Source organism: Cotesia typhae, unplaced genomic scaffold (genome assembly GCF_013202065.1).
Source record: "Cotesia typhae breed Kobodo isofemale line unplaced genomic scaffold, CoteBio_Ctyphae contig_123, whole genome shotgun sequence".
Classification (NCBI taxonomy): domain Eukaryota; kingdom Metazoa; phylum Arthropoda; class Insecta; order Hymenoptera; family Braconidae; genus Cotesia; species Cotesia typhae.
The window spans coordinates 2980716-3002142 of record NW_027423715.1 but is presented as its reverse complement, the minus strand read 5'-3'; the positions used below and the strand labels follow the sequence as shown (position 1 = coordinate 3002142).

Here is a 21427-nt window from a genome sequence, read left to right as displayed (position 1 = left end):
ACCAACGTACACATATAGTAAATAGTAGACGGTACAAACAGCTAATCGTATCCTATATCCTATATCCTGTCGTATATAGTATGTAGTATGTAGTATGTAGTATGTAGTATGTAGTGAGTGTACTGAACTTTAGCGATGCGCAACAACATGTCACGATCACTGTGCCTGTTATGTGCTTCATGACTTTAAACTTACCTATGTCTATGTACCATCTATTACCTATAAACATATACATGGATACATTTACTATACCAGTACAAAGATTATCTCAACCGTACAGACAACACGGTGACTTCTTATCCTGTCATCATTCGCGCTTTTATCAGCAAAGCACACTCGCTATATCTTTCACATTATACTGTAAAAGGATTTTAATATTTAGATGGATTGTATGACTCGATTTAGTATTAAAACACACACTTACCTCTCTATACTTATTATTATTCTCTAGTTTGCTTTTATATAAATTAAACACTCTTATCGGGGATAATAAATTGTCAGTTATGCTGAATAAATAAGCAAACTTTATGTGCATTTCAGAGTAATTAAAATTTTATTTTTTTTAACGCAATTGCGGGTTGATATAAGTACTGGTGAAATAATTTTTAATATCATTTTTTTTAGAAATGTAGTTTTAAAAAATTCCGACAGGTGGCGCATGGTCGCTAAAATTTCTCATAATTAGAGAGTTAAATTTAAAATTATTATTTTTTTTTTTTTTTTTTTTTTTAATCGTTGCTTTTTATTATCAGGATATTTTTTGATAATTTTTAAACAAATAAAAGGAATTTATGTAAATAAATAGCGTGTATTGATTCGTAAATTAATAATAAAAATACCTTGACAATAAAAATAAATTATAGTAGCATGATGAAAACTTTATGTGTAAATAAAATTATAAATAACATTGAGTAAGAATAATCTATTATTTCAGGATATAATAATAATAAATTATAGATTTATGTTAAAATAGACAAAGAGTACGGTGATATATATTTAAGATGGATAGTAGATAGAAAGTGATGAACTTTTTCATCCAGTGTAGTCATAAAGAAAACAAATATGCCATTTCTTTACCTTGTCGTGAAAAGACTGAGGGTGTGATGGAGCCGAGGACGGTGATAGTGATAGTGAGGGTGACATAGCACGCACTTGCACACACACACACACACACTGCTTTTTAGTAATACAACACATCCAACACAGTGGAAAGGATTGCCGAGATGGATGACCGGCGAATTTTATTCCGTTTTCGTTCAAGGTCCCTTGGATTACTCTTATTCGCGAGAGTATAATACCGTCAAATGCTGGTTAAATTGGTACTTACATATCTCTTGTTCGCGTTGGCACATTTTTGGCACGTTACTCAAACACATCTGCTGTGCTGTTAACTTCTTTTGAGTGAATTTTCGCGTGTCTCTCCTTTTGCAAGTACGTATTTAGTCCAAGACTACGGACCAACAGTATTCCAATAACTGTTTAGTTTATACTTTTAAATCACAGCCCCTACATATACGTTTATACATATTTTAAAACTCATCTCAACACACTTTAACTTTAACCTCACAAATATTTTTAAATATCAACTCTTTTGACCTTTTTTTTAGATCAAATCTCTTTTGTTGGAATCTCGGGAATTTTTTTTTAGGAGTGTGTGAATATTCGAGTATAATTTTTAAATTATAATAATAAAAAATATTATAATAAATATTAAACAGTAAATTTTTCGACGAAAAATTTTTTTTGTGTAAAAAAATTCTTGAAAGAAAAAAAAAATTTTTATAGACAAATTCAACTTTAAAAAATCTCATTTAAAATAATAATATTCCTACCACAGAGTTATCCTTTTAATTATATAGATTAAAATCAATAATTCGAATTAATTATCTATGAAAACTTTCGCGTACGAGTTGAGTTATTAGTTATCAAATCATCACTTAACTGCAATAAGTTTTCTCCAATAGTTCACATAATATATAATACGTTCCGATGACATTTACTACTAATTGGTAATTGGTAGTACTTCACATGCTTAATGATAGATTAAATGAATAGAACAAACAAAATCTCCAGCATCTAAGCTCTCCCTTGTCTCTTCTGGAGTTCATATCATGTATTCTAAAATCTTAACGTGGGTGTCATGTCGCAATCTATTACCAATAGTTAATTTATACACATGGATAGAAATACATCAGTGACCTAACGAGTTTTATAATACTGAAAAATAGTATTAGTCACACGCGGGCTTGCACAGGACTTACGACATACTACAATCCAATATTTACGACTTAACTCATGTGTGCAGCCACTACACCAAGGTGGTTGTTTCTTGTCTCATGTCTTGCCTGTTGTCTATGTCCTGCATGACCGATTCCTAGATATAAACCGAGTCGGCCCGTTTTATGATCTGGATCTCGGCAATCTACTATTAAATTACCTCTACTTCCCAGCAATTTCTCAATTCTCAATATTAACTCCGTTTTATTTTATTTAATTACTCTATGTGCAAGACGTTGATTAAACTATAAATTAAATATTCAACGTTATAACATAAGAAATTATATTAGTTTTATGTATAAATATTTTATTTTATTTAAATTTAATTTAATTTAATAAAAATTTAATTAATTTAAATTTTTACAAATTTTTTAACAGCAACTACTTAATAACTAATGTATCAGCCGCTTACAGCATGCTCGTATCGTGGATAAAAGCTCTCGATAATACGATATAAAACAAATTAACACATTATTATTAGTACTGTTAATGTAATACTCTAAATTCATTTGTTTATTTATTTATTTTAACCACAGCCTCTTGCTCGCTCACAATTAAATAGGCAGAACTCTTTCTTACTCTTTATTATTATCACATTGCAACAAGAAAAGAGGAAAGAGGTCGGAACAATGAACTTGTGTTTTATGTTGTGTGATACAGCCCGATACTAATGTATAAGGCTTTGAGCGTATAAATCTTTTCATACATGTTCATGCTAATATACTAGTATATGTCGCAATATTGTTATTCAATTTAATTAATTGTATGCTAATTTAACATTAACTCTCGGTGATTATTTTTTTTAATTAATCTACAGATATTTTTTATTGTTTGTCCATATGACCAATTTTTGCTCAAGACATTTATGATCAAATCAGAAGATATCAAATATTATTTACTTATTTATTTATTTATTTATTAAAATTTATTAATACGTAAAATTTATTGCAATAGTTTTTTAAAATTTATCAATGTCGAATTTTAGAATTAAAAATTTCACAAAATTTTAAATCAATTTTTCTAAAAATTTTTTTTGCTAATAATTAAGAAAAAATTCTTCAAAATTAGCGATAAAACAAATCATCAGTCAATGACCGTAACCGATCTACCGTCCGGACATTGAGACATGAATCGTTAAATAAGTAATTAGCTACTACTTGTAATTAGTATCGAAAAAAAAATATATAAATGTACAGATGTAAGAAAAAAAAAAAAACTCCAGCCATACAGAAATAAAAAAAAAAGATACATGAGCATAAAATAAAAAATTATAAATTATTTATGTCATAAATAGACAACGAGATAAAATTAAATATTTTAATGTACTCTGGTGTTAAACGAAATAAAAATAATTGTAGGATTTATTCTTCAGGATAAATAACAGAATACATTATTTAAAATAATGAAAGGTTGCTGTTCGATAGCACCGGAAAAGATGTCAGTTGGCAACAGAAGTGTAAATTTGACAACTGAATAATTCTTCAACATTAAATGATGTTTAAAAATATTGGATTGTTCAATGTCGAGTACTTTTTATTGTTTTTTACCCTACTGCCTTTCCAGCTGCAAGGATATTCTTGGTAACGCTTCAATTATAACTGAAACTGATTGGAAATTAATGAACCTGATCCGGTTTCTATGGTTCATATCTCATGCTATACCTCTATATATTTATACACTATTCCGCGGTGTATAAATTACAGTGGGTATACGGCAATTATTTAATCGGGTTATTTATACTGTCATTTTAAATATACTTGTTTTTTAAGTAATTACATACTTATATATTATTATTTAACTTGCATGAAAAAATAAAATGGTTACATACGAAAAAAAAAATTTTTTTTTTCATTGTTTTATTTTAAGAAAGTTTTTTATAATTATCCAAATTAAATTAATTTTACAATTAAAATTTTTTTACCGAAAAAATTTTATTGAAATAATAGATATTATTTTTTTTTTATTCTCTTAATAATATAGACAATAATAATTAAAATTAAAAATTTATGGACCACTATTATTGTTATTTTAATTTTTTTCTACACTCAATTAATTAATTTAAAATTCAATTTTACTTTTGATAATAAAAATAATAATAATCTTTTAAAAAAAAATTAAAAACATTTTTCCATAAGTATAGACTATACAAAATCGAGAGTACAGAGCACGGTTTTAAAATAAAATACCAGCAATTAGTGAGTATATTTTTAGAGGACGTTAACTTTAAGTTTTTGGCGCAACGACAAATTTTTCTCCGTTTCACGAATAAATAAACCGTATTGTAGAATACTACATAAGTAAAGAGAAAATCTGTGAGTTTAAGATTTAAAGAGGAGAGTAAAAAAAAATAATAATTAAAAAAAAAAAAAAGAAGAGAAGTTGAGGGCTCTTAAAAATACGCTACAGGATTTTTCTCCCGCTTCCCGCAGAGCAAAAAGAAATGTCTCTTAAGGTGATGCGGTTTGATAAATTGTTCTAGGTCCAAGTCAGCTTGTCGTTTGCCCACGGCTAATTCACTTTGACATTCTAACAGATGATCCACCTATGCTGACCGTGTATCTTAATTGCCGTATTGTTATACTACAATATAATATCATATCTTTTTGTTATATTTTATAGTTCATCTAATCAGTCAATTTTGATTGATTTGTTGTAATAACAGCTGATGATTAATTTTTCAGTAACACGTAAATCAATGTACAATATAAACTTATTGCATTGTAAATTTTTTTGCGTAAAAAAAATATTTAAATTCGTAATATGCAGAGTCTTTAATAAAATAAAATTAAATTAAATTAGTATTATAAAAAAATAATTATTATTATATTTATTCAAGATAAATAAAATTGTTTTTTTAGATTTTGAGATCACGAACAATTTTTATATTTTTTTATAATTACATAAATTTATTAAAACCACTGTCAATTGACATCAATATATCTTTATAATTTAAAAAATATATAATTGGGTCATTGCAATAAAATGAAGATTTTTTTTATCAACTAATTAAGATTTCAGTGCAAATATATTTAAAAAAAAATAATAATATAATTATATTAATTTATTGGAGGTATATATAGTTAAATAATTTTGGAGGTTGAAGTATTATTTATAATATAATAATAATAATAATAATAATAATAATAATAATAATAATAATAATATATATATATGTATACAATAGTGAGACTAGCGCACGGGAAGCAGATACCAGTCACCGCGAGGGTAATAAGCAGGATCGATAAATCGTTCATGACGCGAAGCCTCGTAATGGAAGTGTAATTGCGATATTGCGTATGCGGGAGAGTCTCTCTCAGTACTTGCTATTGCCGGGGGCAGTTCGGAGAGCCTCTATATCCATACAGTAGTTACATTGCTGTTCGAGCGCAAGACCATGTCATTTCCGCCCTTTAGCTCTCTCCTCCACTTCCCTCCTCCCTCTTATCCGCTATTACTCTCTCCTCTCATCATTTAACTTTTCACATTCGCTGAATACAAACTCATTCTCATTATAACCGTCATCACCAGCATTACACCAATCATTATTATTTACATTTAATAACCTCCGTACTTATGATTATTATTCATTATTTTAATCAATAATTCCACACTCTCTACTTATATTTTGTTAAATATAGTGTATCTTCAACCATGCCTCATTTGTTTTACTATCAAATAATTATTAATTATACATGTACTTCGTATTTTTTGGTATAAATTTTTTTTTTAAATTTAATTTCACTTTTTATTTAAAAAAAAAATAAGTCGCTTAAGGCTTCACTTAAGGTCGTAAAATTGCTGGTAATAATTTAATGAAATTAATTATAACTAGCAACCTTGCAGTTACTATGTGACTGACGTGACTTGTGAACTATAAATAAATAAAATTTTGCTTTATTGAATAATGACTTTTGTTAAATTGCACTGTACATTCTTAAATATTGACGTTTTTAATAATATGAGCTCATCTTGATGTTACACTCATCAAGAGCTTTCATTTGAGTACCCACATGCATTTTCATATATTTTTCATATATACATATATATAATATATATATATATATATATATATATATATATATATATATATATATATATATATATATATATATATATATATATATATATATATATATATATATATATATATATATATATATATATATATATAGATATATATATAAATACGAAAAATTGATGTGTGTACTCAAATGAAAGGTCTCGATGAGTGTATTATTATTATTATTATTATTATTATTATTATTATTATTATTTTTAATTTTTTATTTATAACGTATGTGACCTAAAGACTTACTTACCTAATGGATTTGTTAACATAAAAGTATTACGAAAAAAAAAACATGTAAAGGGAATGAAAAGCGTAATTTATATAAATGCATTACACAATACTAATGACTAAGTTATACGAGATAATCATATCCTGTATATCATGTATCAGGGATTAAGGAGTCTAGTCTAGTCTAGTCATACGCCTACTACTGGTATACAAATATTTTTATCAGTACATTAATATTAATATATAAATATAAAATATATATACAAGAAGTACAATAAAATTATATATTATAAATCAAACCTCAATATTTAATGCGAATGAGAAAAATCATTCACTCGTCAATAATTAATTAACTAAGAAGGAAATTATTAACAAATAAATAAATAAAACAATAGCAGATTTAAAATTATAATTAAGGCGGTAATGAAAAGATTATTTAGCTATTTTTTTTACGCTTCACATAATGGTAACTGTCTGACTATATATACTGCTCGAGTGAGCTCCCTGAAAGAAAATAAGTCAACGTGTTTTTATATACTTTACGTACCCATGTTTACACGACTCAACGATATTTAAATGCGAGCCTGAGTAATGGATGTTAAGACAAGCAATTGTGATACATTAGTTATTTAAATGCCTGTTTTTAAATATATAATTATCTGCAGCATTGCTGTAGGTTTTTAGCATACTCATATATTTAAGCTAAAAATTATAGTCAATTTTTAAATCTTTGAAAAAAAAATTTTTTTATTTACATTAATCATCTCTGAAAGTAAATCTTTAAAAAGAATCATCTGCAAAAAAATTGATTTAAAAAAAAATTAATTTAATAAAAAAATTTAATTTTAAATTAATAATAATAATAATTCAATAAAATCGTGGATTATATTTATTTTTTATCAGAGATATTAAAGTGTTAAATATTATTTATGATGATCTGAATCGTTTTCTATACAATATACTATATGGCAAGTCTTATCTAATCTTATACTTTTATAAATTCACCCGTCGAGTTTAATACCACCGCCATAGCGTAGTGTGGTAGTCGAAAATCAATTTTCTTAGTATAGAACTAAACTATATAACACTATATGAGAATGACTGGTTATGTATCTGGTTTTCAGAAGAAACTCCGTCAGTACAGACTGCTAGTCGCTTTCGTTACCTTATAACTTTATTATACATATATATATACATATATATAAAACTGAACAGTATAAGAAAGATAAGAAGAACGGAAAGGAAGAGTCTATAGATAAGTGTACCCTCTTGTGTGTCCTTGACGTTACAAGGTCTTGTACACACTCATGATTTCATGGTATACACACATGTATACAAGTGACACCTTTATTATTACACTTACTACTTAACTCATTTTATTTTATTTTTAATACTCACCTTATTCTTCATTTCATTACTCATTACCGTCACACAGATACATGTGTATATTAACTACATCTTTTTATTACTGCTATATTATTTTGTACTTGTTGGTTTTATTGATTTTTTATGTTAATAATTTGAATTTGTAATATTTTTAATTAATTAAATTATGTAAAAAAAAATAATAGTAATATTAGTAGTCAAATTAAAAATAAATTCATAATTATTATTAACTTTATTTGCTAAAAGCAGTAAGTTGTTTTATAATTAAAAATAAAATTTCTTACCGTCATCATAACATCATTATAAATAATAATTTAATAATTTTATTTAAATTACGAACCAGTTCTATAAAACATCACGGATATTATTAACTACAACATTAAATTTGTGTATTAACCATATGCATGTGGTTTATTTTTATTTTTAATAATATTTTTTTTTTTCTAGGGATATTAAAGTTGAAAGAGAAAAAGTAGAAACTGAAAATTATTTTTATTCATTAATTTTTTTTTGCTGTTATTAGTTAAAAAAATTAATGGAAAAATACGGATTAAAAACAAGAAAATTGAAACAGGAGAGTATCCTGATTAAATTTTTAATTATCTAATTTTACAGAATATTGAAAAAAATTAGACAAATAATTTTTTTTTATCAAAAAAAAAAAAAAAAAAAAGAAATAATTAAAATTGTCAGTAAAAAAATATAAAAATGATTTTAATGGAGAAAAAATTAAATAAAATATTATTAATTAATATCTGGCGAAAAATTGTATAAAATAATTAGTCTGGTAGTCAATTAACAAATTAAATTTTTTTGCAACACATCATTTTAATGTAACCATAAATAATTTATTTAACGATGTCAAAGAGGAGAAAAGGGCCGGAGAAAAAAGGAAAGAGTATAAGGATGGTCTTTTGAATGTTTAAAGGGTGATATAGTGAGTTTAATGCAATATTGGTTTGATACAAGCTCGGAAGAAGCAAACAGTGTTGGGTGCACTGTGGGTGTCCTTGGCGGGGGGCACCGATCTCCGCTGGACTCTTGCCCGATGTCCGCCCACCAGACGATTGCCGGACCTTTCTCGTCGATCTTAAAACACACACACATATACATAACGCGCTCAGGTAGATAGCACACACTGGTGATATCCTTGAGTGTAGTCCTGGTCTCGGCAAGTTCGCGGACCCAGCTTTACTCGCTCTTCGCAAACTGTACATGTGTGTAGAGTCCAGGTGTGAGTGAGTTAAACTCTGGTAATGTAGACCCCGTTATTATATTCACTACCTGCGAGGAACCTCCGGGTCACATATCCAATTTCTTATTATATTCGAATACACTTTTTTTATTTATTTCGTCAACATCTTTCTATTTTTTAAACTTTTTTTTTTTCATTATTTTAAATTATTATTTATTGAGAGTACTTCGAGTAGACAAACACTGATTAAAAAATTCAAAAAACTTATTTTCAAACGCTAAAAAATTTTTTTTGGGTATTTTATGATATAAATAATTAAATAAAATGAAAAATTTTGTGTTAAAAATTTTTTTGTTAAATATTTAACACTTTTATGTGTTAATTTAACATTTATTGTGTTAAATTAACACATAAAAGTATTAAATATTTAACAAAAAATTTTTTAACGCAATGACACAAAATTTTTTACTGTGTATAACAATATTTATTATAAATACATCAAATAAAATATCCTAGGATAGATTGAACACTATCCATCATAGCGCTGTGTACTGTACCTATGATTATTATTATTTAAATGTAATTTATTAGTATAACACGTGTTAAAAATGATTTTAAATAGCTTGGGGGCATCGCACAACGGAGCAAACAAATGCTGACCGAAATACCCGAGCGACCGTGAAAATTAAATTGCCAGTGTGTTATCGCGTAAGTTATCGCGAATTAGGCACACCCGGAATAATTGCCACACTGTCATCTCTTCGACGCCACTTCCGCTCGGCTGATTAATGAGCACGGAATTAAATCATCACAATGCAACGGTATGTTGTCATCAATTAATTTATCATTAAAATATACATTATATTAAACAATAAAAAGAGAGTGTTTCACTGTACTACTGTACTCGGTTGCTGGGAAATACAACACAACCTCGTACCCTCTACCTCGTATATCACTTCCATTGTAATACTATTTTATCATTTTACCTGTTTCACTTATTTTTACATGAATAATCAACGGCCGTATGAATTATTCATTTTTATTTGATTTTTTTTTTTTTTTTTTTCATAATAAATTAATACAACTATCGGTATTATCATTTTACTTCTATTTATTTTTTGTTATCTCAATTTCATTTCTGCGATATCATTAATTATATTTTTTTCTAGATCAAGGTACATACGTCTTTTACACACTTACATATCACATGTGTGATGAGCTGAAGAAAGTTTTTTTTTTTTTTTTTTTATACTATTCTCTGTACATGACTAATTTTGTCTAAAGTTACAATTTACACAGTATTTTTTTTTATCTTTTGTGGTTGAATAATAAAAAATATATGTTATTTTATTAGACTTTGATATTCTATTAATAAACCGTATTATTTTTATTATTATCATTATTACTAATGTGAAAAAAATTTTTAATAGTTCATTTTTAAAAATTAATAAAATCTACCATTTATTATTTTGTAAGATGATCTATAACTTTTAAACGATGCTTTTTAGTAATTTTTTTTTTTTAATCTTTTTTAAAGATAATTAAATTTTCTACTAATAACTTCTCTTTAGTTTTTCTGTCACTAATCGTTCCACCAGAAAATGCAAAAAACAGAATTTTATGGTAAATTTATTTAACTTCAGTAAAATCTTCATACCAAAACATAAAAAAAAAATTTTTAAAAGATTCATACCCTATAAATTTATTAATATTCAGTGTCAATAATTGATACTACATTAGCCGGGATTTTTCTTGTTGTCGAGACCCTTACAACTTTTTCCAGAGACATTAAATGTAATTACTGGAATAAAAAATAGCTGAAAGAAGCTCATTAGAGATAATAAAATAAAAAAATAAATTGAATATTACTTTTTAGTCTTAGTCTATTTATTCCTTTATTATTGTTGTCCCTCGTGCACTTAAAGCCGTGTATAAAGATCCTGTATAAAGTAAATAAGCCGAGAAAACCGGTATCTTGTGTCTGGTCACGTTTAAAACAAGTAGACAAAGAGAAACAGTGTATATTTATACAGATATATATACACTAAGAGTGGTACGTCGCCAAGCATTAGGTACCCTTGCAAATTTTCGCTAACTCGACTAACGAGTCTGTCATAATTATAAAACATAATTAAAAATTACGGTAGCTTTTATATACAGACTATACACTCATAAACGCCAAAAACTCAACGCTCGTGTCTGCCATTCAAAACACCTCTGTTTAAATTTAACCAAGCGCAGTGCTTTCATATTTTCTTTATTTATAGTCATTCGTACTCAACATTTTACCTTTTTTTTTTTTTTAATTTTAATTTTCTTATTTATTTATTAATAAATTTATTATAATTTTTTAGAAATAAAAATTATTATTATTAGTAAAATTATAATTAAAAAATCTTAGAAGCTAAAAAAAAAAAAATGAAGTTATAACAGTATAAATTTTTTTTTATATGAAAATATTTGAGAATAATATAATATAAAGAGTAAACATAAAAATTTTTATGATGAGTAGACAGAACTGGTTTTTATAGTACTTAATTTAAAGCTGAGCATACGTGATTCAGAAGTCTATTCACTTTTTCGTTTATAGAGATATATAATAGAGAGTAGTCAATTCCATACCAAGTTTAGTAAAGCCACTCACTCTTACTTTAGCTCAAGCTTGTCCTCACCTTTTCTACTCGCTCTCAAACTATATACATATATACATATATATATAAAGATTAAACACGCCAACCGGTTTTGGCAACTGACCAAAACATGTGTTTCCTATAAGCTTTTATTGCTGATAAATCAGTCGAAAATTTTATTGATAAATTATTATATAGATTTTAAAATATTTAAACCGGAGTATCATGCCAAAAAAATTAAGTATACAATATTTATATTTATAAGTATTATTTTTAAAAATGCAAATAAATTTTTTTATTTAATTTTTCAGGATTAAAAATAACAGATTTATTGTATTAAGAAATAATAATTAATAGTAACTAATTTAAGAATATTAAAAATTAATTAACAAGTCAGGATTTTCGTTTTGGTTATCAATAACTTGAAGAATGATTAAACGATTATTTCTTTATTTTATTTTATTTTTGTACTTGTAATTCTGACTTTATATTTTATAAAATATTTAATTTAATAATGATAATAATACTAATAATAATAATCATAAGTGTATATGTTTTAAAAGATCGTTCATAACTACGGACAGAATATCAGTGGCGCCACAATATTTTTAAAATTAGACTACGATAAATCACACTTAGGAATGCGAATCATATCTTTTAAATATGCTTTTACTGGATCCCAAAAAGTGAATAGCGTCAAAAATATATGGCTATTATTTCTTGACCAATAGGATATACGAATCGAGGAAAAAATTACCAAAGTTATCCTACTCTTAATCTTACACTCAATTTTTACTTTCATTTTATCGTAAATCAATCAATTTATGGGTGTTTAATGTTTTTTTTTTTTTTTTTTTTTTTTTTTTTGTATTTAAGTATTATCATCATAAAAAAAACTCGCGACACTTATTTGTGAACTTAAAAAAAAATTGTAAAAAGCTGACGGATATTCAGTATGTAAAAAATAGGAAAAAGTTTGGTAGTTACTAAAAAAAAACGACTGAAGAAGCTCCGAAAAGCAACAATGATAATAATAACAATAATAATAAAATAAGTACGTGATACGCGGAAAAGGCGTGGCAGGAGCCCGTTAAAAAAGACTCTACTCGTGTGATATGACGATGAGGAGCTCGTTATCTCTATTTGAAATTATTCTTTTCCTTCTATCCATATTGTGCTGTGTAGTATACAAATAGTTGACGAAGTTTGAAGGTTAAATCTCGAAATATCGAGCTTAGTTTATATTTATTTATTTTATTTGAAGAAAATTTATAATTGGAGGTAAAAAAAAAAAAGTTTTTTAAATAAATTTTTCATTAAAAATTTTGAAAATAAAATTGAATTTCACACAAAAAAAATTAAATAAATTTTTTTAATTCAAGTAAATTATTTTTTTTTTCTGAAAATAAGAAAGATAATTAAAATAAAACAAAAAAGTAGATTGTAATTTTCAGAAGGGAAATTATACCGCGTGTAAAAATAATAAGCAAGGTCAATAGTCATTTTTCCAAAGCATTAACCCGATAATGACGTCCACATCTTTTGGAATTATAAATTACAAAGGGAAAAGAGCAGAGACCAGAGGATAAAGAGTGAAAAAAAAAAAAAATAATAACCCGGGGTAAATGAATGCTCCCGGACCCGTTTTCAGTGACAGCAACAAGAGAGCTCGGTGATACACGAGAAGAAAAGAGAGGTGGGTCGGGGTGGGTTAAAGGATAGGAGGGAGGAGAGGACAGAGCTCTGAAGTGAAAGAACGAAAAGGCGAAGGACCCAGAGAGACCAATAGTCGCTTTTCCGAGTCGTTAACCCGTCGAGGACGCCCACGGTTAGTCTGAGTTGCTTAAATTCTCCGTCTTTTAGTTATTCGCTTTTGAATTTTTACCTTGTACAATCTACATATAATACTTAACTTAAGTTACATAAATATATTCGATTAGATTTATTGGTGTAATTTAGCAAACTTGCTGTTCGGAAGACTGTCACTTCGGAAAAGCGGTTAAGTATTAAAGAAGCGATAGGTTAAATCGTCTGGAAGATAATATTCTCCTATCTATATAACTTTATTCATATTTTTAAGTTTATTTTTTTATCGTTTTATTTTTAAACTAAATAACGTGCCGTTAACCCGAAGACGAGGCTGATGGCATTAACGTACGTCTTACATGCTCTTCTTATTTACGTTCGTCCGTAGTTTGTTTTCTTTATTTTATTTTTTTTTTTTTTTATAATGTATTATTGCAATAAAATGACAATTATTAAGCCGTTAAATTCATACGTGTATGCATGTATGTATGGATGAGTAAATAGAGATTTGAAAAAGAGCTTTTCATCAAAAAATTGTTATAAAGAAAAAAAAACAAATAAATAAACCAAAAACTGAGATATTAATATATATTTCGGGAAAGCTATTCCGGGAGATATTTTATTTTAAATATCAGATAGTATATTAAAGATAAAACCAACAAAGTTTACTTAATCGTTTACTGTTTTTTATATAACAAGTATTTGCTATTTTTTAACGCAATTTACGAATCAATTATATAATTTGATTTTAAAGTTTTTTGTTTTAGAGTTTTATTAACACGGCGATTCAATTTATTCACTATTATTTTAATGGACTGAAGAATTAAAAAAAAAATTCAAATTTATTAAAAGTTTTGCCTCAAATCTGAAATAAATTTTTTTTTTTAATATTTGTTAGTAATTTGGGGATTTTCTTGTTTGGTTAAACTTATCATAATAATACTTGAGCTTAATGAGAAAAACACCAACAGGTTGATATATACGTATGTATACACAAGGGACCAGTAGAGCTGAGGCTCTCATTAAGTTTAGATAGCAATTAGAATGAGTGGTGGATTCCCGAAGACTATTTTAGAACAGAAAACGTAAATTCGTTGTTGTTTTGATGGTGCGTAATCTTAGCAGGCGCATATGTGACTCGTCCCGGAAATTATCGACCAAAAGATACGTTATTTAAAGAAGTTCTAAAGCAAATACTCCTAAATAACGCTCTGCATAAAGACAATTAAATTTCATAGTTATTGACATAACCCATCTTTAGCATACATTTCGCTTCAAAATAATAAGACCGCGTATTTTTATTCACCCCATTTTCCAATAATTTCTCAAAAATTTTAAATGGATTTTTTTTTAAACACACTTGCGGTACCCAAATTATTTACAAAAGAATTCTTTAAATTATTGTGCTTATTAGAAAAATCTTGAGACTGCGACCAAGCCAGGATTCGAACCCGGATCTTTCCTTTAAAAGAAATTGTTTGGTAAAAAGGAGTTATCTTATCAGAAAATTGTAAAATTCTTTGATTTTCTTTTTTCTGTTTATAAATTTAAAAAATTTCTCGAATTAAAAATTTCTACAACAAAAATAAAATTTTTTTAAACCAAGTAAAATTAAAAAAATAATTTTTCCACACATTTGAGTCCACACTTGATTAAAAAATAAAGCAACTGAAATTAAGATGACGAACAATTAGCAAAAAGTCATCCAACATTATTCAGCTGAAAAATAATCAGTGACTAATAGAGTACATTGATCTTGCACAGTCATGCAAAATACAGTTTTAAATTAACACGAAAACAAGAGCAGTGCGTAATAATAAGCGTTTAAAGTTGGGGAGTTTTAGTGGTGCCCAATATAATATCCGAGCCGGAGTAGAGTCTTAAATCTGGTCTGTGGTCCTTGGTCTGGTACTATATCCACTCTGGTGTTACTCTGGGAGAATATAACCCAAGATGAGATGAAAGAGCGTTTAAACACACACACATACACTTAGCTGATGTGAGTGTAGAGGGACAGAGCGACTATTCTAGGAACGGAGGTTGTTGTTTGCGGGAGGAAGCGCCACTGGGAATCGCCAGGGTAGGGATTTGAACCCAAGACCTTGGACTAACCATTGCCCTCAATGGCTATACATTCGCGGCATCAGGCATCAGGCATCGTTGCAGCTGAATAATTATTGTCCAGCTCGAGGTCCTACCTGCTGGTTGCCGGACTTATACTTCTGCTGGTGCACGGCTCTTCTGGTTCTGCTTCTGCTGGTTATTCTGCTCCTGCTGACTCAGTACGCTGCCAGTCACTTAAGCCGGCCGTCAATTTAATTCTATCGATACAACTCACCATCAACATAACGTCCAGCTCCGATCCCGGCCCTGCATGTATGAGTAATGAGCATAAGAGTTTTATTTTAATTCAACCTCAGGTCACAATCTTTCTTGTCTATATATTTATTATCCTTGATCGGTTTAGGTGTCTTAGTCTTAGTCTTGGTCTCTTCAGCTAGGGCTAGAGAAGTTATAACGCCGGATTTTTTTTTTTATTTAATTTTGTGATCATAAAAAATTCTTTACGTGAATTTGCGCAATTTTAGACAATTTTTTGGAGCAATTTGTCGATTTAATTATTGTTTTTTAATCCTGCCATTTCATTATTATTTAAAAAATTAATCTAAAAAATAAACAGTCTTAATTAAATTATCTAAATTGAGTAAAAATTACTAAAAAAAAAGAAAAATGCATTAATCTTCGAGGCGCTTATCTTACAATACCCAAATACCGTATAAATAAAATCTAAAGACCCGAGAACTTACAAGAATTATCTGTTGTCGTCATCGGGTAAGGTCACACACAGTACAACGACACTCGAATTTATTTATACACTCAATATATTAATAACGTATTCACGCTAATATGTGCGTGGATAAAAAACATAAATACACAGAACATATATAACAGTTGTAGATTGCGTTAAAGACAACACGTACGTTTTCCAACAAAATAAATATAATAATAAAAAATAAAGGTTAAAATAAAATAAAAAGATAGTACAGCGTAGAGCCGAATAAAAAATACGATAATGTGGGCGTTTACGTATGTATGTAGATAAAAGCTATTTTTTGGCGTCGACTCAAGTTCAAGTACCATACGAGTTACTTTTTGTTACCCACTGGCGATTCCTGACCTCGCGTAAGCAATCTTCGATTTCGCCAAACTAAAATACTCGTATTTAAAACACATACATAAAAATATATCTTGACTGTTAATACTTAGCGGACATTTATATGCAAACATATTTATAATATATATCGGGTGTAGACCGTAGACGAGAGATAAGACGTTAACCGTCGAAGGTAATTAATTCATTGAGCCAATACCGAAGAGAAAGAGTAAGAAATCTCCGATGTAAGCAGTGGAAAAAAAAACAAAAAAAAAAAAAAAAAAAACTTAGTTTTAACGCACAATATAATATAATATATGTACAAGGAGGATGTTATCATTTTGAATTAAATGAATGATCGCATTCGAAGCATAAGGCGGACATAATTCACCGTTCGACACCTGTTGCCCTGGGCATTATCGAGCCCGCGGTGTGCTCACATGATAAAGGAGTTGAGAGGAATAAAGAGACTGCGGATTCTCTTCAGCTTAACAGAACAGAAGGAAATCACAAAGTAAGAGTTGGTACGTCTTTTTACTGATACACACATGCACACCACACAACAAGTCTAGATAAAAAGTTACCCGGTAAAAAAAATCCCTGTGCAAAGCGAGGATTAGGATAAGAATAAGAATTAAGAGTGAGAGTGAGCACAGATAAAAAGAGACGAGTAGTATGATGGTGCCCGTTGGCGGCAACCTCAGACAACTCCAAAGAAAAGGTGCTCCCCTTCTGCTCACTCGTTCATGTAAACTTGACCGCAGAAGTCTCGACGAGCCTCCTAAAAAAGTTTAATAGCTTTTATGATAAAAACTGATTGAGACGTAACCGAGATTAGCGAATAAAAATGATCGTAAGATAATTTTACTGGAGGATTGATATTTTAGAGATAGGTGTGCAGTGTGTGGTGTGTGGTGTGTGGTGTGTGGTGTGAAGGCTTTTTGCACACCATTTTATGGTTTGGAATTTATATTGCTGTGGATTTTTTTATTGATAAGATTTAATTTGTTTTATTTTAAATTGTACTATAATTTTTTAAATATTGACATTTTTAAAGATATAAGAAAAATTTTTTTTCAAATTTTTAAAGGAATTATTTGCTCCCATCAATGCACACCATTCCGATCACAACTTTGTATGCAGTATTTATTGGTGTGTGGTTTACAAATGAGGATTGAGTTAATAATATTTTTGAGGCGTAAAGGGCTTATTACGATGGCGTTGTCAGAGTTATTGTAATTTTTTTTCCGGGTAAATTAACTGGAGATGATGGTGTGCAATGGTGTGTAGTATGTGGTATGTAAGAAAGGAAAAGAATAAGCGATGATTGACATTGAGTAGAATGAAAAAAGGCTCGCTGATGGCATTCATGGCCACGCGCTTAAAATCTGGTGTTTTGATGAAAGATCTGCTGACCTTGATTAAAAAATTATAATTCCGGTGTTCATGCGAATCATCGGCCTCGAAATGATGCCAAGCGATAATATAATACGAGAACCCAGAGTGTACAAGACGCGACAGGAAGAAATAAAAGAGATGATAATATTATTATTCGCTAAAATAAATATCCCGCGAGGTGAGATTATAATGATGATGTCGACGCTGATTATATGCTATTTTTATTTTTATGGAAATTTAATAGTCGTGAGAACAAACAATTTTTTGTCCAAGCAATGTGTATCGCTGAATTTGAATAAAATTATTTTATAAACCTCCAACAGGATATTTATCTAATAATTTTATTTTTTTATCCGAGCTAACAATTATGTCAAATTTAAAAACTAAAACATTTTATTAAATAGTTTTAACAATTTTTAAAAGCTAAATTACTAAAGTTAGCCGAAATTTTTAATTTTTTTTTAATTTATTCAATTATAATAAAAAAATATTTTTAAAAAATTAAACGTGTAATTTTTTCTTTTACTTTTTTTTAAATAATTTTTCAATAAAATAAATTATTAAAATTTTTAAATAGCAGTTAATTTAATTTTCATATATTTTTATACTTTTTCAACTTATTTGCAAGAAAAAAAATCTATGCAAACATTTATCGGGTTAATAATTATCAGTCGTAACAATACATTACACATTACAAAACATACAATAAAAATAATAGAATAAAAACAGTAAAATTGACGCCCTGACGAGGAGTTACAACACAGAGCTTGAAGAAATTAATTAATACACTTACCTCCTTGAATAAGAAGCTCATGAGACGATCGCTCCGTAGCTAAATAAAGTAATCAATCAATTAAAATGAATAAATCGATTAGTTTCTTTAAAATGCAATAAACACATCGTGGGAGACGAGGAGACTTAGCTGTGTTATACCAATATGACTTCTACTAATACATCCATCGTATATATATAAAATACAAAGTGAATGCTGGTGTATAGTGTGACCCGTTTACACAAGGATCGTTCACCGAACCAGAACGTGTATCGTAAGACAGGATTGCTCGAGGTTAACAGCAAAAACCAATCTTAAAAACGATTTTCGTAATTTCAGGGATGCGACAAATGATGAACCTGCTCCCATACTATTCCATGGATCGAGATGGATAAATAAAGCAATATTTATTTTAAACATCCTTTTTAATGGATAGTTGGAAGAAAAAATAAATGAATTTTCATAAACAGTCATCCAAACTTATCAAACAAAATTTACTCTAGAGTCTAGAGATTTTTTGCTAAGCAAATTTGCCGCCGTTAATGCATTGGGAAGAGTATCACGAATTGCGAGAAGTGTGCATAGAGGACAAATGCATCTATCAAGGACAAATAATCTAAAATAAGCGCAAATAAATGTTTAACACGCGAATTTATGCTGTTACATATTTCACGGTCTAATGATTATTTTTGTTCCTCGGGATTGCTAATAATTTTTATTACCCAAAATGAATAACAGCGTGGTAAGAACTCAAGAGTATAAATATAAATATAATGGAAGAGAGTGTGAGAAAAATAGATAATAATTTGCTAAATCAATTCAAGTATTATTGAGTATAATTATGTTATTTATTGAGGTCAAGCAACTCTGCAGTTAATTTAATATTTTCTTTTTTTTCTTTAAATAACATGTTTATTATTTTATCCATTTCTTATGTTTTCAACAGACACACCTATTTCCGTTCTTACTTACAATGTTTTTAAATAATACATCCTGTGTACGTTAAGATTTGTTCATTTTTTTATTTTAACATTTTTTTGTCTATGATTTTTTATGGCGCTAAAAAATATATCTGGGGTTAAGGGTTACATTTTTGCTAATATATTTTAAATCGTTGAGTAAAGTTACATTTATATTTAAAATATTTTTTTTTCTATTATTAAGCGCTTTAAAATTTCCCAAAAATTGTGACAGAAATAACAAAAATTGTTATATATATATATATATATATATATATATATAACACGTCGTTGCAGCCAAAATTTCTAAACAGCTATTATGACATGTAATTAAGGTCTATGATGCATGTTTACAAAATTGAACGTAAAGTTTGACGTAGATAATTGCATTTTTTCAGAAAAATTTTGTAAAACTGCGTCATAACTTCAATACAAGTGACGTAAAATTTTGAATTGCTACTTAGAACAAAAAAATATATTATTTTATATTTTACTAAAGTAAAACATTTTTTTTTGTTTCAGAAACATCCCAAAGAAGAGTTAAATAAAATAAAAAACAATGTTTAAGTGCAAGTAATTATATTTTTATTCATACGAAAATTTTCTCGGCTGACCGTTAAATGCAAATGTTTTTTTTCGGACCGTTATAAAATTTTAAAAGCGACATAAAAGGAACAAGTAAAGTCTGTGTATTCAATTTGTAAGAAATAAAGTAATTGATGTTATTTTTCTTTTGTGTCTTGCCCTTTTTTATTGGCTTGTCACAATGCTACCCCACTTGCGCGTCGCTTTGTATAAATGCATGGATTTATAAATATATGTATATGTATATGTATAAGAATAAAGTTAAAAGCCCAAGTGCAGTCGTAAACTGCGAAGAAACAGTAACTTAGGTTGATCACATCGACGAACGAACGTGGGTGTCGACAACTGACCTGCACAACACGCTGGGAGCAAGAGAAGTCATGAAGATTCGTGTCAAGCTATCTCACTTTAGATTTTAGTGTCTGTTTAAATGTAAATTACCAATTAAATAACTGTTTTATTTTTCACTTATTTCTTTTTCGCGCTTACTCATATATTCATTCCTAAAAAAAAAAAAAAAATATACATTTACATACATAATAAAAATTAAAAAAAATAGATATTTATTTTTTTTTTTAAATATCTTCAATATAATAAAAGAAAAATTTATTTAAAAGAAAATTAACAATGTCGTAATAAAAAATTAATTTAAAAAATTTGTACTTGGCTTAAAAAATGAATTTCTTTTCTACAGTAATTTTTTTATTAAATAGAAGTTTTATTAAAAAAAATTTTGAATAAAAATTCGCCAATTTTTTATTTAAAATTGATTCTGTTTTTTTAAATAAAAAAAAATTTTTTTAACTAAGAAATAAAATTAATGAGCAATAATTAAATTTAAATAAAATCTACTTAATCTATTATTTACAGAATCGGTTTACAGAACAAAAATTTTTGACTACTTATATAATATTTAAAAAGAATAAATAAAAAATCTTAAATATTTACTGCAGAAACTTTTTTAATTT

At 27.8% G+C, this 21427-nt stretch overlaps 1 protein-coding gene across 3 annotated transcripts in view; it reads left to right on the top strand.

Annotated features, from left to right (window-relative positions):
• Nucleotides 1-21130, top strand: part of LOC141533370 (uncharacterized) — a 160414-nt gene extending 139284 nt beyond the window's left edge. For 2 of the 3 annotated variants that reach the window (XR_012480256.1, XR_012480257.1), the window contains exon 4: nt 20397-21130. The gene's annotated coding sequence lies outside the window, so the exon portion shown is untranslated. The remainder of the gene's footprint in view (nt 1-20396) is intronic. The other variant, XM_074252236.1, reaches the window with a different exon arrangement.
• The last annotated feature ends 297 nt before the right edge of the window (nt 21131-21427 follow it).